This window comes from Gallus gallus, chromosome Z (assembly GCF_016699485.2).
Source record: "Gallus gallus isolate bGalGal1 chromosome Z, bGalGal1.mat.broiler.GRCg7b, whole genome shotgun sequence".
In the NCBI taxonomy this organism is placed as follows: Eukaryota; Metazoa; Chordata; class Aves; order Galliformes; family Phasianidae; genus Gallus; species Gallus gallus.
Genome location: NC_052572.1, coordinates 67,847,166 through 67,865,331, shown reverse-complemented (window position 1 = coordinate 67,865,331; position 18,166 = coordinate 67,847,166). Strand labels below are relative to the sequence as shown.

Below are 18,166 nucleotides of genomic sequence, written 5' to 3'. Positions count from 1 at the left end.
ATGTACTTTGAAAGGATGAATTTACAATAAACTTCAGGGAGATATCTTTCAGACACACCCCACGTGTTCGTATTCCGATGGCCTTCATCCCTGTGCTTCCAAACTGTGTTCCAAACTTGCTGTTGCCCCACCAAAATTTCTCATTCATCTCTATTCTCTGACATTCAGACAGGGTTGGATTTGTTCGTGGGGGAGGATTGTGCTGTGAGAGCACAACAAAGCACAGCATACATGTGTGATTCATTTCTGTCAGCTGTGTACTGTTGCTCGCAATACACTTAATTTTCTTCTCTTGTGAGAGAAAATAGCTTTCTTAAAAACAAAAACAACAACAACAACAACAAAACCCAAAAAGCTCATGTGACCAATATCAATGTGGTTTTAGATAAAATCCCACGGGTTATTAATTTTATCTATAATTTATACAGTGGCCCTATGTTTTATAATACAGAAGGAGACTGCAAAATGAAATGCGTACAGACACGAGACCATTAGGTACTGCAAACAAACAGCCACTTTTCATGTTAACAGATTATTTTGTCAATGGTATGTGGAAAAAATGATGACATATTAAGAAAAAATTCTAACAGATCAGTCACCAAGCGTCCATTCATTTCTGTTTTTTCTTCTAATTTACATCTAGCAATTCCCTGATGGACCTGGCTTCTTTTTTAACCCTCCAAAAAATCCCTGAGTTTCTCCTTTCATCTGGAGCCTCCTTGTATGCTATAGATCTGTCAACTCACCTAATCTGCAAAAGCCTCACAAATTTTCAAGTAACCACTATAAGGCTTGAGGAATGCTCTACTGAAGGACAATTATGAGAGCACCAGGATTACTTTGCTCTCAGGAGGTGCGACTGAATGCAAATCAATCATAGGAATTAAAAGCTTTTGGCAAATAAATAATTCATGCATGCTAAATTAATTAATGATTTTCCTGGACAGGCTCAACACATTTTCCTGGGTGAGCCACCAGCACATCAGCACAGCCAGAAGAGCTCTTCCATCTTTGCTACCCAGGGTTCTAATGCAGATTTGGAAACAGGTTACTATTTTCATAACTTTTGAGCATCAGTGAATGGCTTTATTTTATTATTTTTTTCTAATAGCCAAAAAAAGGCTGTGTACATTTTACTCTTTCCATTTCCCCCACCCACTGCAAGATACTGAAGCAAAGCAACTGTTTCTTCATCAACACTCCGATGACGGTGCTGAATAGAGTTGACATTTACATAAATGGATTGCAGTGCAGTTGTTGAACACATACAGGGATGAATCTCTAATCCCATTTTAATTAGATGGATGTTGCACGCATGCAAAAATCACAAGCCTCGCTCCGCGTGGTGATGCCACACTGGCAAGGAATCAATCAATGGGGCCTGGGTTGCCATGGAAACTGATTGCTCCTGCACCACCATCTAAGTGGCAAATGATTGGTGGTGTACACACAGCGCGGGGAGAGCAATGAGTTTTTATATCCTGTCCAGCAGCTGTGCCAGAGAGTTAATTAAAAGCAGAGAACATGAAATAAATCTAAATCTGTGAAGAAATGAAATGTACGGCACAAATTGAATTCCCGTGTTGGACAGAAATTAATATGCAGCACAAACCTCTGAGCGCCTGAATAAGCAGCAGCAATGAATCCCAGGAACCAGCACCTCTGTGGCAGATAAAGCCTGAATGTGGAGAGAGCACCTCCTCATCTTATTACCAAAACAGCGCTTCCTTTGCTGCCTCTGTGCATGCAAATTGCATTCTTAAATGCTAAAGGTTTGCACAAAGGCGGGAAGGACAAAGCTTAACTAAGATTTAATTAGCAATCTGTTAGCAGCTGTGGTTTATCATCTCTGAACACGGTGTAAGTAAACATTTGTGCTGCTGTACCCAAACTCACCAGACAACTACTACGAAAGTCAGTGTGCTCTTCCTGATAAGGTGTGAATTCCAAACTCGTATTTGAAATATCACAGGTATGGCAGTTGCCCCTGAAATGTTTTCTCAGAATAGGATTAGTTTGGCATAACATATTTTCCAGCACAGTGGGGTGCAACTGATCAGGCATGAAATGGTGAAGGTGTGAGGCTGCCTCAGCCCAGCCCTCCCTCCCCCTCTGCATTGCCATGCAGGAGGCAGATTTCAGCCAAGGAGACTGCACCGCTTCTCCACGCTGGGAAGTGTTTAACTGCTTGCACATGATAAGCACAGAGAGCAGCCACAGAGGCAGCTGCTCCACATCACCCTGCACAGCAGGAGGAGGAGGAAAGAAGCACTGAGGAAGTTTTGTTGCATTACCAGATGCAAGCGTGTCTTCTTTAGTCATCTTCTGACTGATGGCCAGTTATCTTCAAAGCCTGCCAACAGAAGTGACTTTGGCACTTCTTACATCTGAGGCTTTTTAAGTGCTTTGTGTCTTTTATCAGCTCTCAGGGTGGAATATTTTTGGTGATTTTCCATGCTAAGCAGCTGAGTCAGCCCTGCTGTCATGGGTCCTGATTGTGTTTTAACTCAGTGATGCTTATGAGTCTCTTCCACCTCGGGATACTCAATGATTCTACAACTCTTTCTCAAGTCCTCTCTTCCTTGTCTGCCAGTGAAGAAGCTTTCACCTGATTTCTGCTGGGTGGAAGTCCGGTGATTTTTCTCAAATCTCTAAAATTTAATACGGAAAGGCAAGGCTGTTGAATCCATTTCTTGAGATAAAGCTTTGTATGGCATTGCATCACTGCACTCTTCAACACTGCCGATCACTGTTCTGTAAAAACAAATACTAGTTCTAAAAATTGCTTCTTTTTGGCTTTAAAATCTGAAGATCATAGTAAGAGTCCATGGCCACTTCAGTAGATGTTTTACAGCCACCTGCGGAGGACAAATAATAAACTTTACTCAAAAGGCAGTTCTGTAAATTTCCTAGTAATCTCTCACTGATGGGCAGTCTTGCTTTTACTTTTCTAACAGTGCATTTCCTACTGTTGCACAATGGATGTCATGAAAAGGTGCTGATGAACATTACTCATAGTCTCTGAAAAGCCTTCTTGACATAGGACATAAATGGAAGTAAAAGCTTTAACAATGTGAGCTTAATGAGAAACTGATAAATTCTCTTAACCAAATCTTTAGTGATTTGCCATCACCTTATATAAGTTGCATGGTCAGTCTAGCAGTTTTATGTTAATTCCATGTCTATTTCCAATTACAAAATCTTTTGCATAATTACAACTTATGAATGTGTGTGCAAAGCTTCCTGATTTTTTTCCTCTTTACCAATATGTTTCCCAAAAAAGCATTCTTGTCTAGCAATACTTTCTTTTTTTTTGTTGTTTTTGTTTTAAATGTTGGCAAATTCTGTAAAGAAGAAAAATCTCTGCTTTGAATGAAGATGTTTCTCAATAAAACAAATTTTTCAAATCAAAAGCAAAGGTACAAGAGAGCAAGGTGAAAATTAAGAAGCAATTTATAGACATCGTGTGCTACAAAAGGGTATTTTCACCAAGTTATGGTGATACTAGGAAGCTTATTTTAACACTGATTATTCCAGAGAACCCAGGTGATAGTTTTCTAGGCTTTAATTGTATTGTCTTTATGTATAACTGGTTGAAATGTAAGTCAGTGAGAATATGAGCAAGAATTGCCAGATACTGTGTAGTCACTGATGTTACACGGTTGAGAGCTATAAACTGATAGAGTGATAGACATTACTGCTTACCTGAAAAATGAACACGTGTCATGGCACACCAGTCACTTTTAGCCTGGAAAGACTCCCTGTGGCATAGATAACATGTAAAGAAAGCCTTAATTAGACATAATTAGGCACTCGCTTCTATACAAAAATAAGGAAAACTAGAACACTCATTAAGCCATTATAGTTTCAGTTAAATTAATTGCACATACCAAATGAAGTAGCTGCTGACCTTCTTGCTTTAGCTGCATCTGCTTTTGCCTGTGTGGTTGAAGAGACATCATACAGTGGATGTCAGTGATCTGTTTTTCCTGATGTGTAGAGTAGCTCAGAGAGAATTACTGGCCTGATAGGTCAGCCATTTGTTAGATTATGCCCAGAATTTGCGTGTTAGCACTGTAATGATACATTTTATGAACTACTGACTATTACTAATTATAGAAGTTAGTCCCTGCTTTAATTGCGTTATTATTGTGTGATTATATTACTATGTTTTCTAATGACAGTAAGTAGTGCATAGGAAAAGGTCGAAGGATGCAACAACAAAAAAATGTAAGTGGTAGTGACCTAATACAACAAACACCCTCTGAAATGAGTATTTGTGGGAGAAGATGTAATTTTGTTGAGTGTGCATGTGAGACAGAAGAGATGATTTTGAACTTGCTTCTCATTTACATATCTGTGTACATGTTGACTTTAATGGCAGTTCTTTCCAACGTGTAAAACAAACTGAAAGCAGAGTAGAGCCCTGAGGTGAAAATGAGATGCAAGTGGAATGATCAGATATTGAGCAGCTGCACTGCCAAAGCACAGGATATTGAAAACAGGATGTAGGTTGTCTGCCTGTGAAATGTGGGTATCCAGTACTTCCAGGGGATTTTGACTTTGGATAGATGATGTCACTGTGGTTTGTCATTACAGCAGGCATTGCCATGTTTGCTCTGGCACAACAATCCATGGGTCCTGTTGTCACAAAGGACAGTCACTACTTTGCTCACCACTGCTTCTATTCCTGCTGAGGGATGGCGACTTTGCTGGGGCCACATCTTTTGGTTAAAATCATTGTCTATCAATGTGTGTGCACTTCAGAAATGTTACATAAGGTTCTTATCTTTATTCAAAACTGTACTGTCATTATTTGGAAGCTGTGCTATGCACTATAGTCTTGGGCCAGGTTCAAAGCCTAATTCTGACCGTCTGCTGATGTTCCACTGCTGAAGGTCAAATTTTCAAAAGACTTTGAAGTGACCTGGTCTCCAAGCTCTCTGTCAGCAGGAAGTTCAGTTCACTAAATGCCTCCAAAACACCGCTTTGTTTTCAAAAGTGCAATCGGTGATGGATGGAAGAAAAGTCGCAATTTTCCAGTATTAATGGTGAAATTACCTTTGTTTGTTTTTTTCAGGTAGGGTCATTATTTTCCCCTGTGTGTTCCTCAGTGCAGCGAATCTGCAGGAAGACACCCTGTAGTGCACTGCAATACAAGTTAAACAGCAGGGATATCATTGGATTTATCGTGTTATCTACCTATTGTGAGCTCGCCTGTTTAGATCTAGTCTAGACCTAGCATTGCTTCAACTGTAACTGAGTGTTCCAAATACAAGCATTAGTCTTTTAACAGATAACATTATGGCTTGTCTCTTGGTATAGGTAAAGTATGACTTCATATTATGTACTGTCTTGTTGGTAGTGTCTTACAAATGCTGACCTCTACCATGAAAAACACATAAATTCTTCTTAACATTCTTATGCTAATACACTCGGCAATAAGAAAAAGCTGAAAGAGCCAGATTATATCTCAGTACAGAATTTCATAGCTTCAACATAACATTACAATGGCATGTATAAAATATCACATGTATTTGGGCTGTCAGATACAGGTGTGTCAGAACAGGAACAGTTTCTTCACCTGAGTTGTATATCATTTGTTGATAACTCACTTCAAGACAACAAAGCAAGCTCTCTGCTTGACAAGATCTGACAGCTCCTGTCAGGGATGGTGTTAGGTGAAGAGCACTGGTCTAACTCAGGATACCTCTACTTAGATTCTTCTCCAAATATAAGAATGTTGGTTTTCATTTCATAGAATCACAGAATGGCCTGGGTTGAAAAGGTCCACAATGATCATCGAGTTGCAAACCCCCTGCTGTGGGAAGGGTTGACAACCACCAGACCAGGCTGCCCAGAGCCACATCCAGCCTGGCCTTGAATGGATCCAGAGATGGGGCATCCACAACCTCCTTGGGCAACCTGTTCCAGTGTGTCACCTCCCTCTGGGTGAAAAACTTCCTCCTAATATCTAACCTAAACCTCCCGTCTTAGTTTAAAACCATTCCCCCTTGTCCGGTCATGGTCCTCCTCTGTAAACAGTCATTCACTCTCTTGTTTATACACTCCCCTCAAATACTGGAAGGACACAATGGAGCTTTCTCTTTTCCAAGCTCAACAAGCCCAGTTCCCCCAACCTTTCCTCATAAGAGAGGTGCTCCAGCCCTCTGATCATCTTAGTGGATCTTCTATGGACTTGTTCCAAGAGCTCTCTGGCTTTCTTGAGCGGGGGGCCCCAGGCCTGGACGCAGTACTCCAGATGGGGCCTCACAAGAGCTGAGTAGAGGGGGACAATCACCTCCCTCTCCCTGCTGGCCACCCCTTTTTTAATGCAGCCCAGAACATAGCTGGCCTTTTGGGCTGCAAGTGTAGACTGCTGGCTCATGTCCAGCTTCTCGCCCACCAGGACCCCCAAGTTCTTCTCCCCAGGCTGCTCTCCAGGAGATCATCCCCCAGTTTGTATAAATTCCTGGGATTGCCCAGGTATTTCTTTTATTCTTCTCTGCTCTCTCCATGTCTTATGTCCACACTAAGGAAGAATAATGTTTCAGGACATGTGAGGGGATTTTTATCACTAAGGGAAGTAAGTCAAATCTAGAAGATTTTCTGTACCACAAAAATATTCCTTCTGTAATTTGCAGTTCTACCCTCCTCTCTCTGAGCTCCAAAGCACAGCTGCCATGCTCACAGCATTTCAAAGGATGTTTTCAGGTCCTTTTAGGTTCTAGTTTCTGTCTAAAGAAAAAAAAAAAAAAAGAAAGGGGGGGGGGGAGAAAAAAAAGGAATCTAAATTGGACGGTTTGACACCCCCAGGAGGATCTAAGACCTGAAAAAAGCCTCAGCCACCTGTGAAATGCTACTGAATGCTGCAGCTGCGTGCTCAGAGGATGAGACAGCATTCACACTGCCTTCCTCACAAGTATACATAGGGATGATGTATCATATGGGTATGTGGACCACTTCTGTATTTCCTCTCCATCTGAAACGCACAATCAGGTGCATGAAAAGCCTTCCCTTTTTCTTTTACTGAAATGGTAACTACTGAAGTGGCTTTCACAGGGCTCAATGAATGAGCAGTTGAAAAAGCAGGGTCAGAATTTTCAGTGGTTGAATGGTGCAGCACTGCTGAACTCAGCTGCTGAAGAGCAGTGGCAAGCACACCTCTGGGTGTTCAGTACGCTCATGAGGCAGGTAGGTTGCGGCAGAGGAAGAGAGGAAATGATGAGAATGAAATAAATCTACAGTAAATACATAATAAAGGGGATGAGAGCAGTAGTGATATATTTCTGCAGTGGAATCTTTCCTGCCCCCGTTTTTACTGTAATATCAGTGAGATTTCTTGTATAGATACAACAGCACAATGCAGGAAGCAGGGGTCTCACACGGCACCGCAACCCTGTCTTCCAAATAGGACCCATATCCATGGTCAGCACCAGCACTAAGACTAGGTCAGTGTGTGTTTTACATAATGCCTTAGCCAGAAATCTCCAAGTAGGTGAAAATTGCTGATGCCACCATGATGTTGATCAGCTATCTTGCTAACTTACACTGCATGTTCAGCCATCTGAATGCGTAATACAGCACCATGCAGTTTCCCACGAAGACACCAGTCCTCACAAGTTCTGCTGAGTGCTCATTTCACAGAATCACAGGCTTGCAGGTGTGGAAAGGGACCTCTGAGATCACCCAGTCCAACTCACCTGCTAAGGCATGCTCCCTACTGTAAGTTACATAGGAAAGTGTCCAGGTGGGTTTTGAATGTCTCCAGAGAAGAAGACTCAACTCTGGGCATCCTGTCCAAGTGCTCTGTCACTCTCACAGTAAAACGTTCATATGGAACTTTCTATGTTCTGGTTTACGCCATTGCCCCTTTTCCTGTCTCTTTGCACAACTGAAAAGAGCCCGGTCACATCCGCTTGCCTCCCGCTCCTTAGATATTTATAGACTGTGATGAAATCACCTCTCAGCTTTCTCTTCGCAAAGCTGAACAGTCCCAGGTCTCTCAGCCTTTCCTCACAAGGGAGATGCTCCAGGTCCCCAGTCATCTTTGTGGCTCTCTGCTGTACGGTCTTTTTTGACCTGAGAAGCCTAAAGCAATGCAAAGGTTCCTCCATATTTTTAGGGTATCGACATACCAGTAAAAACAGCAGATTACTCTGCCATTGACAAGTTAAAATCCCACAGAAAAGATTTTGTGGGTTACTTAGTTTTACGAGTTCAAAAAGTAACTGCAGCACCACTGTATTGGTGTCATCCGCATTAAATTACGTAGAACTTTCCATAAGTGCCACTAAAAGTGTTTTAAGAGAACACCTTTCAAGTTGGCTGTTTTTCTTAATCAGTTTCCAGACTGCTGTAAGCCACTCTGATCTGTATGAAAAAAAAAACATCTACAAAGAGAGTGGAAGTTGTTCTCCTTCTCTGGAGTTTAAAATCAGTTTAATTCCTTTGAGTCCAGAAGATTTGTTCAGTTTAAAAGTGGTGGAAATGAGATCGTAAACAGGGCCACTGCTTTTATTTATTTAACTATTTGAAGTGAAGAGAAAAAGTAGCATTCCCATAGCAGTGCCGAGGAGGAACTGTTCAGCAATGAAGGGGCAGAAGAGAAAGTGAATTTATTGATCTCTTCTATTTGAAGATGGTTGTTTCCAGATACCCCACCCCTCCCCCCCACACGCTGTCCCTTAGTAATCATCAAAAACTTTTTAAGCATTTAAAACAAACATTTGGAACAGGAGGATCACATGGGATGTGTGCCTACCAAAAAAGGAAACAGGTCCCAAATACGAATGGGTCTGAAGTCACCAGATGCCCCCAAGGGAGAGATACCATTATTTTCAAGTGACTCACGCTTTTATTTTGATACACACTGTTCTGCTTTGGAGGAGAGGCCAAAGCACAACGGGTTAATCTGCAAAGTAGGTTGCTCTGAAAGTAATGCCTCCTATTTATTTCAGCGGAAACTACAACAACTATGAAGAGCACAATAATAGTATTTGATAGAGAAAATTCTCGGCTACAGAATGTTATTTTTCAGCCTTGTCGCCACCACTAGCTCTGAATTTTCAACAACAGTGAATGAGAGCCTGCATGTCATGCTCATAACAATCTGCACCAGAGAAGTGGCTGCTGTCACTTTCACAACTGTGGAAATCATAGAATCATAGAATGGTTGAAAAGGACCACAGTGATCATCGAGTTTCAACCTCCCTGCTGTGTGCAGGGTTGCCAACCACCAGACCAGGCTGCCCAGAGCCACATCCAGCCTGGCCTTGAATGCTTCCAGGGATGAGGCATCCACAACCTCCTTGGGCAACCTTGTTCCAGTGCGTCACCACTCTCCGTGTGAAAAACTTCTTCCTAATATCCAACCTAAACCTCCCCTGTCTCAGTTTAAAACCATTCCCCCTTGTCCTATCATTATCCACCTTTGTAAACAACTGCTCCCCTTTCTGTTTATACACTCCTTTCAAGTACTCGAAGGCCAGAATGAGGTCTCCCTGGAGCCTTCTCTTCTCCAAACAAAACAAGCCCAGTTCCCTCAACCTTTCCTTATAGGAGAGGTGCTCCAGCCCTCTGATCATCTTAGTGGACCTCCTATGGACTCGCTCCAAGAGCTCCACGTCCTTCCTATACTGGGGGCCCCAGGCCTGGACGCAGTACTCCAGATGGGGCCTCACAAGAGCTGAGTAGAGGGGCACAATCACCTCCCTCTCCCTGCTGGCCACCCCTTTTTTAATGCAGCCCAGAACATAGTTGGCCTTCGAATGTACCACCCACCGCCTCACTGTGCTCACATCCACTGTTTTGTCTCTACAAACCTTCAGCAAATGTTGATGAATGTCAGAGGGTGCCTTTTTTTTTCTTTTTTTCTTTTTTTCTTTCTTTTTTTTTTTTTTTTGCATGGAGAAACTCAGCTTCACCCCTTTGCTTCATCTGCATTTCTATGTCAACATGCCATTCTGTCAGAGCGCCCCTCTGCTGCGATCTGTCACATGGCAATAAAATATAACAGAATATTCCTGGGAAGGTTCGTCTTCTACTGCCATGCCACCAACATCCACTTCTGACATCGTGGACCAACACTGTAAAATCGGAGGCATTACTTTCAGAGCTGCCTTTGTAGCATTGATTAAATGAATACATTTAACTGCCTGAAGTAAATAGATAGGGCTGAAGGCAGATTTCAGCTACACTTGTGGAGCCGCAGAAGCTGTGCTATAAAACTCAGAAAAACTGTAGCACAGTACATAACTTACTGTCAATCTCAGTTCACAGTTATCTTTAAATTGTAATCTACCTTTTTGTAGGAAATCTTTGCTAGCTAAAGCTTGCAAGAAATTTTCCTTCAGGGTCACAAAAACTGCGAGCTTTTAGAGCAAAAGGCACAACATCCCTCAGTGCAAAAGGAATGGCCTCTTACTTTAAAAAACAAAAGCAAGCAAACAAACAAAAAAAACAACAGTGTGAGGCATAGAACGTTGCCTAACAGGATCACACTGTTTTGTGGCAGAGTTCCTCAAAACTCCGAACAACAGCACCTTATTTCCCAGATTTCCCTTTGATTACTGAAGTAACATCTGATTCTTTGCTTTTGTTCATGCAGTTGTTGATATTGTGTTGTACAGGCATTGTGTATTAGAATAAAACTGTATTATGCCAAATTTGAAAATTTTTCTTTGTTATTAATGATTCACTGAAATTAATTGTTCATATTTTTAATAGGAGAAACCTTAGACATTGTGACACATGTATAATTTGCGTCATGCCCATGACTTTTCCTGATAGAGATAGAACACCACTGTGTTAAATGAGGATTAAATCTTTCAGTCCATTCTGAGGTGAGCACCTGTTGAGCTTCTTCCATGTCAAAGACATCCTTCATGGCCTCTGTTGCTGCTGCTGTGACAGACACTAACTGAAAACACAGCGAGGAGCTGTGGTATCAACTTGCTAAAAGTACCCACCAGCCTCCAAAGCTGTGGAGAAAGTAAATCACAGCACTTGAGACAGAAAGGCAAGATAATTTAACAAACTGTCATGCATCACCTGACCTGCAGAAACTTAGCAGAGGCAGTACCAAATGACAGGGAAAGCACTTTATTTTACTGAGATTTTGCCTATTATTTCCCATTTTTATCTACATAAGAGCACACCTTCCCTTTTAAATGACCTTTTATTAGTGCACACTGACTCCTTTTGGATGAATTTTTGTGACAGTGCTTTATTAATATGTCTTAATTGTTTTGCTGGGAACTGAAAGCTGTTAAGTTCTCCTGTAAATCCAGTCCTTTATCTTTGGTTTTAAAAGATACAAACTCACAGACGACTAGTTCTAATCAAGTCAATAGCCTAAAGCTGTAGTAGTCTACAGCTACTATAAACCCCATGGGGTTTATGATATCATCACAGAGAGGTTTCTAGCTTTCCCACCAAGCTGGCGACTGTTACTCCCCTTCACTCCCCTAGGAACACACATGGAACAAAATTTTCTGGACACTGTGCCTGCACTGCTGCATTGAGATGATCGTTAATTACTCTTCAAGTTTGTCAGGGTAAAATGGAAGTTTAGATAGAAATTTACATCGTACAGAAAACTGCATTCTCAGCAGCAAGGTCTTTTAAAGCATCTTCTAATTTTAGGTAGTGAGGGCTCACTATGTCTCTTCAGCAGGTTTAATATTTTTCTTTATGCTTAACGGAGTGGAGCAAACCAGTTTTTAAATCACACTGTTACACGATCCTTCTTTACAGCTGCAGGCAAGATGGATCATGGCCTGCTGTTTTAGAGGCCCTTGAGTTACAAAACTAATTATCTTCCCCAAAAATCTATTGTTTTACAAGGACTACTGTTCACTACTTACTCTCATTTGCAAGGAGAGAAGCATATATGCAACCACGAACACATACACATACTCAAACACAAAAGATGCATTATTTCTGTTCTTTGAGCAGGTGCTGAAAGTGAGACCTTGGTCACTCCTATAAGCAGGCATGAGAGGAAAAATCTCCTATGAAAGGAGATTTCTGCTTCTGTTAAATAAACAAAACTTATTAAAATATAATGAAGCTCTTCTGTGTGAATATGAAGTATGTTAATAATTCAGCAAAAATTATGAAGTTCCTGTGCTTCACTACATAAAAAGGTAAACTACAAAGCTGACCTAATTTTCAGGGACAGACCTTCTGCAAGAATATGTTTTCTGTATACTAAAACTGAACTTTTCTTGTGTTTTCTCCTTTTTTTTTTTTTTTTTTTTTAATGAAATGACTGAATTTTTTATCAGGATGTTGTTTGTCCAGTGAGGTCACTGTTTTCTCTATGTGTGGATAAGGGACAGGATGCTGCATGCTTTCCCACTCAAACATTTCTACTGTGAAATTTTCGCTTCTTGTCCACGGAATAACTTTGTCAAGTTCTGGAGAGCTTTTCAGCTTGAAGACAGCTCTCCAGTGCAGTTGTCCCTGGGATGTGTGGTATCACAGACTCACAGGATTGTAAGGATTAGAAGGGACCCCTTCATTGAGTCCAACCCCCTGACAAAGACCCTACAGCACGTTGCACAGGAAAGCACTAAAACCAGTTCCATTTCTCTCTTCAGCCCAACTTCAGTTTACTCATGGAGACAGCCCATGATGGCCCACCAGGGCATTCTGTACAAACCTCCAACTGGTCACTCTGGAGATACCAGAGGACACTCAATGCAATTTTTAATTCAGTTTGTTCAATTCCCTTAGGTACTCAGCTCCCTTTTAATGTTCAGCTCTCTTGTTTTCATTATACAGTTGGTTCAACATATGAATTTTCCTGATACTTGTCCAAGTGTAAGCCAGTTACAGGAACTGCCTAGTGAATTTGGTCTCTTTTCATCAAATACACCACTCAGTCATTTTCAGTTTGACTGGCCCTGTATACTGCCATGTTTAAATACACATCATTCAATACCTACTGAGAGTTCACACATGTTTACTGGAAAGTGATTAAATCTTCCCCTCAGATCGTACACATAACTGTTATGGTATTGCTTCAGAAGCATCAGGCACCAGGCAAAAGTAAGCAACAAAGAAAGAAAGGACAAACAAGCATTGCTGGAATGAAGAGAAAAAAAAACTCAGATAAAAATGTTTTAGCAGGGACCTCCACCTTGGAGATTGGTACAACAGATCCAGGCATGAGCAATACTTGTGTTCAAGGATCCAAGCTCAGGTGGAATTTGCTAGGAACCACCCTTTATTTTACATTTTTGAAGAAGTGGGTGTACTCACAGGTAGGCACACACTGTAACAGACAATCAACAAAATATTTATTACCATTGACCACAATTCCCTCCCCCGGTTCCCCAGATCAGGCACAATGGAGTCCACAGCCTATCTGGGCTGCAGTTTTTGATTTATCTCCTTGTAAGGCATTACCTTGAGAAGGTTCTGCTTTGTTAAGACACCCCAGTCTTAATTTCCAAGGTTGTAGAGTCAATATTACAGTGTTTGTGACCCACAATTCCCCTACAGTTACTGGTTTCCCAGTTCTTGCTCAAGCCTTGTCATGTAGGCCTAGCTATGTTCTGTAGCCCACTCCCTCGTAGCAACAGGTTGCCTAGCAATTTCTGGAAGGACAACATCACGTTCTATACATCATGCAGGCAATAGTGCTGATACCTTATGAAAAAACAATACATTTTGGGGGAAAAAAATAAAACAACAAAAGCTATTCAGTTGCAATGTCCTACTCAAAAAAAAAAAAAAAAAGAAAAGAAAAAAAAAGAAAAGAAAAAAAAAGAGAAGAAAAAAAAAGAGAGAGATTGAGAAAGAAATACACTAAAATTGTATCATCTTTTTACTTTCCTTAAGTAGGATGGACATGATAAGTGAAATTCTTACATTACGAAGAGCAGATGGCTGCTCTATGCTTACACAAAAATCCTTCCTGAACTAAAACTGTGGGGGTGTCTTAAAAGTGAACTTGTGACTAGGCGATATAGGTCTGAGATTTTTAGTATCACTTAGATACTAAACTTGATATAATCATGCTACAAAAGATATAACTTTAAAAAAAAAGGAAAAAATACACATGCCTGTATTTTCTTTTCTATCAAGGAACAAATATCTCCTGATAACACAATAGAAAAATATCCTGCAAGGCCCTTTCTGATGACCAGAGAAAGCTGTAAATCACTGCCTCTGTAGGATATAGACATATCACAAAGGGATAGCAATTTGGTGTCTTTTCCAACAGGCAGACATTGCCACACTGCAAAGCCAGGGACAAATATCACTGGTTAATTCTCCACTGTGCGAATTTCCTTGTCAGTGGAAAAGATATCAACTATATGTTTTGCATAAGATACAAAAAAGAAACATCACCAAATCTGTCTGGAGTTTCTAGTGATGTCAACAGAGGAGCACAGTTCAAAATCATATTCATGTTGCTGTATGGAATAGTCAGTTATGTAGGACAGAGTTTCACCATGCATTGATCGAAATTGTAACTTTATTTTTGCATTATTTAAAAGAAATTGCCAGTGTGCAATCACGATTTGCTGCAAAAAGATGCTAACATTATGCTCTCAATTTGGTTCTCGAGTGAAACTCTCCTCGTTAGTTAGTGTGAATGCATTTTGTTCAACTTCAGGTCCTACATCCCCTTCAGGATATTCAGATTTGGCTGTCCATACGAAGGTGTACAATGGATCTGAGTAAGGAGCACCACGTAATAGGATGTAAACCAGGCTCTGTCAAGTTCATTTTAATCCCCCTCTGAAGAACCTCAGTGAATCTGACCACTACTCAAATTTGAGTACCAAGCAAAGCAGCCAAGAGCCATGAAAATGAAGGAACCTAAAGCAGCTATTCACAGACATTATGACAAGTAGTCTGGGCCAAGTTTATCCATTGTGCCAGTGCTTTGACTACAGTGAGGTTATATGAGAGATGAATTTGTTCAGCATCCTCTGATTACAGGGAATTTCAGTTCTAAAATAGGAGAGAAAATTGGTGACCTGACCATAATGAAGAGGCATGGACTGGCAGGGGCCAAATAAATGAAGATGGAAACTCATCGACTTGCACTATCCTGAAAGTCAATCTGCCCTTGTAAAACTTTATTCAAACATTGCAGCAGATGAAAATACATACTTGGAGCTCTCCAAATCATCTGTTCAAGAGGAAGACAAAGTGTACATTCACTGAGGCTGCAAACAATATTATTGAGATTAAATTGCAGCAACTGAAGAAAATGTGTTTTTCAGGCACAGCACTGCAGGATCTACATAACAGCTATTACAGGCTTCAGAGGAGGAAGACAATATGACAGCTCACAGGAAAATCATTGGACCAGCTTCCTCCATGGGGCAATGTACTGAGCTGTGAGAACATAGGCAGCCTGATGAGAATATTTCCCCAGAAACTATTGCATTTAGGGATGTTTTTATATAGAAAACTCTTTCCAGCTTGATTATTCCTTGGTAATTTCTTTTTATTTTTCGTTATTTCTTAGGGTTTTTGTTGTTGGTTATGTTTTTTTGGTTTGGCCAGTTTGGATTTTTTGTTTTGCTTTTTGTTTTGTTTGTTTTTAGTTTTGCAGTGTGATGCAAAGCTCCTAAAATCCACCAGGGCAGAAGTTTCAGAGTTCCCACTCCTGAGAGTTAAATCAGCCTTCTAAAATACATCATGATTCAATGAAGTACTGAAAGAAGCTTGAAGCACTCAGTATAAAATATGAAGGTTAAGTCTTCCTGTTAAGAATAACTGAAGGAAGTAGGCTATCTTCACATGTTCTGACATACTGGATTTCAGAATCTAAAACTGCTTTTATCTAACCAATACATCAACAACCTTCAGTCTTCATGATCACCAGCAGTCCCTTTTCTTCCCTGTCCACAAGTATTCAATAAGCAGTAGCTGAACTGTTCTATACAAAGCTGACTATAGCCTCATGGTCCATGGGAAAACAAAACTAAACACCTCTTTTTCACTGATGGACATCCTTGAATTGCATGAACTACGTTGTTTCCTAAGTGTAATCAGGGATTAGCTTTCCCTTCTGGCTATTAAATATAATTGATTATATAATAAGGAATTGATCAGATCTATTTGTGCCATCTATTTTTCTCAGGTGTTATTTAGAAAAGTATTACAAGTTGTTGCATGGCATAGTGAATTTTCTTCTTCAACACAGTATGTATAGCCATAGCAACATCTGTCCTCAGTGAATCAGCAAGTCTTACTGTTAGAGAAGCACTTGTTTTAATGTTCCCTTGGCCAGAAGACGCCACAAAATTGCAGGAAGATAACGCAACTCTAAGAAGAAAAGGTTACAATCCACTTGAAAACCCAAACAGAATCTGATAGCTTTCAAATATTCGTTATTTACTGTTGCATCTTTTACATCATGAAGTCTAACTGTAAACAAGGTAGTCTATGGATCTGTGGGCACATTTTGAGTTAAATACAAGAATTGAAGACCTTGTTATAGACGATTTTAGTTAAATAACTATAAACTCCTTTCAGTGATACTATCCACATTATAATTTTTTTTTCTTTTCATGTATAAACAGTGCAGCTTGTTAAATGGTATTTTTCATTTGATAAGAGATATAGCCTATTTGATCACTTCCTGAAATGCCAGTTACATGTTTAGTCCTTATTAACTTATTCTGCTACCTCTCCATTTTTAAAGCTCTATTTCCACTTCTGTCAGCTCAAGTCTAATGATTTTCTTGCTCCTAGAGTATCAGTAGGGACGAAATGTATGGTAAAAATTTACAAGAATTAGCAGTTTTCTCCCAGAGAACATTGTTTTGACAGGAAGGCTGACTGGATAGCACCTAGAACACAAAGTTCTCTTCACCTGGACTTTCTCAAGAAGTCTTCCTTTGCAGAAATTCCTAAGAAGTTCAGTAAATTTAACATACTGGGCAGGTGTATCTGAAGTCAATTTCTACCTATTAAGATGCTATTTCCCAGTGATCCACAATTAACAGGAGACTGCTGATTTAAAATTGTACATCATTTCATAGTTTTCTTAAAGCTGTGTGCCTCCATTTAACATGTTAACATGTGTTAACTGAAAACCTCATGCTAAAATATATTTTCCCTACTGCTTATTTTATGCATTGCATACAATTTTGTACAACTTCTTTCATGGCTCCTCTCATTAATCTTAGAAGTTTTTAGCAGATCCTTGAGCAAAATAATGACATAGGATTATTGAAAATGATTATGTGATTCTGAAATAAGCAAACATATGAGGAGGTTTGGAAATCCAAAATAATTCTACAAATGACAAAGTAAAAAGCATAGATTTGAATATTTGTTTATTCTTCAGATTGTGTGCATAACTTGAAAAGAACACACAAGGAATCTGAATCCCTGTCTCAAAGAAACATACAGAGATTAAAGAATACTCAGGCAGAACCTAAAATATCTCTTTCTTTCCTCACTCCAGTGCTACTGCTTTAAGGAATGTGTGTTTTGTTTTTTGAATCACCAGTTCCAGGATCTGTCAAATATTTTATGACTGCTCCGTTGCCAGAAATTTATTTCTTTTCTGCTGTATATGTTCTGGGAGCAAAGGAAGCAATAAGAATCATTTGCCCGTGTCAAGCAGCAGAAAGGCCCATCGACATCCTTTTTTTTTTTTGTACTGTTGAAACATCTGAAGTTCTGAAAAATGCATGACTGCTCAGAAATGGCCAGTTGTAATAGCAAGGTTAGAGTACATGCAGCTCAGTCAAATTTCATTGTTGCCATTTCAAAGTTGAAATGGAATAAACAACAAGGCTATCCTAAAAGATATTGCCAGTAATTTCCAAAAATATTGTGCAGATGGAGACACATAAATAGAAGCTGGCACAAATAGGAATAATTGGAAATTTCTGCTGGGGACAAGACATACCACAAGGTTGCGATGGGGACTGATTGCCCTTTGCCCTTCCTTGAAGTTTATACCACTTGACAGAAGTACTTTTATTTCTAGGATGACTTCACAAGAGTTTTGTGCAAAATTCTGATGAGAAGTAGTGGACTATCACTTTTCTGAGTGCTCTCTGTCAACTCACCTCTTTCTCAGAAGCAATGGCTTATGCAGAGCTCCTGGAAGGCCAACAGGCTGAGAACTGGTTTTGCCACACAGGCCAGAATATAATAAATTGTCTCATTAAAGGTA

General features: G+C 40.1%; 1 long non-coding RNA gene across 3 annotated transcripts in view; it reads right to left on the bottom strand.

Moving 5' to 3' along the window:
- Positions 1–361: 361 nt before the first annotated feature.
- LOC121108492 overlaps positions 362–18,166 on the bottom strand; it is a 30,769-nt gene continuing 12,964 nt past the window's right edge. Inside the window, exons 3-6 of one of the 3 annotated variants that reach the window (XR_005843032.2) lie at positions 5,062–5,149; positions 3,891–3,939; positions 3,706–3,761; positions 362–2,858 (exon numbers count right to left, since the gene is read on the bottom strand). This is a non-coding gene — a long non-coding RNA (uncharacterized LOC121108492). The remainder of the gene's footprint in view (positions 2,859–3,705; positions 3,762–3,890; positions 3,940–5,061; positions 5,150–18,166) is intronic. The other 2 variants (XR_005843033.2, XR_005843034.2) reach the window with 2 other exon arrangements.